Below are 781 nucleotides of genomic sequence, written 5' to 3'. Positions count from 1 at the left end.
GGGTAGATGGCAGGAGGGAGGGGGAAAGAGAAATAGAGAGGAGACAGCGGGAGGTTTTGTACTTTCACAGAAAGGTTCTAATAATACACATTATCTTTACCTTGATCATAGTTTCATAACAGAAAATGATGTGCTGTGGTTCATGTTTTCATACAACCTTCTCCAATTCACATAAATTCACTGGTCCTATGGGGAACTGGAGGTTTTATAGGATTCCACCTAGTGATTTTTGTTTTTAATGGGGGGGGGGGCACTAACATATGTAATTGTACATGTTCAAATGTATGCACATGTACATGTGCACGCAGGAAGAGGCGAGAGGTTGATGTCAGTTGATTTCCACCTTTGTATTTACACAGGGTCTCTCACTGAGCCTCCTGAGGCTCATTCTCAGGGATCCTCCTGCCTCTACCTCCACAACTGGAGGACTACAGGTGTGCACTGTCTCACCTAGATTTTTGTGTGGATGCTGAGGGTACAAACTTGGTCCTCAGGTCCCCATGGCAAGTGCTTTACTGACGGAGCCATCGCCCTGGTCCTCTCCATCTAGTCCTAAACTGATACTGCAATCTGTGAGAGGTATGTCTCCAATCTTGTCTCCTTATTTATAATAAATATGAATAATAGGGCTGTGGAGCAGATTCAGCAGCTGAGAAAATGCTCTGCACAACCGTGAGGAACCAATTCTGGAGCTGCAGCACCTGCCATCCATGTTGTTGTTTGTTTATCTGCTTTTTAATTTTTTTCTTTTTTTTTCTTTTCTTTTCTTTTTTTTTTTTTT

The sequence above is a fragment of the Microtus ochrogaster genome, assembly GCF_000317375.1.
Source record: "Microtus ochrogaster isolate Prairie Vole_2 chromosome 6 unlocalized genomic scaffold, MicOch1.0 chr6_random_2, whole genome shotgun sequence".
NCBI lineage: Eukaryota > Metazoa > Chordata > Mammalia > Rodentia > Cricetidae > Microtus > Microtus ochrogaster.
The sequence above is the reverse complement of the archived record's forward strand: the minus strand, read 5'-3'. Positions refer to the sequence as shown.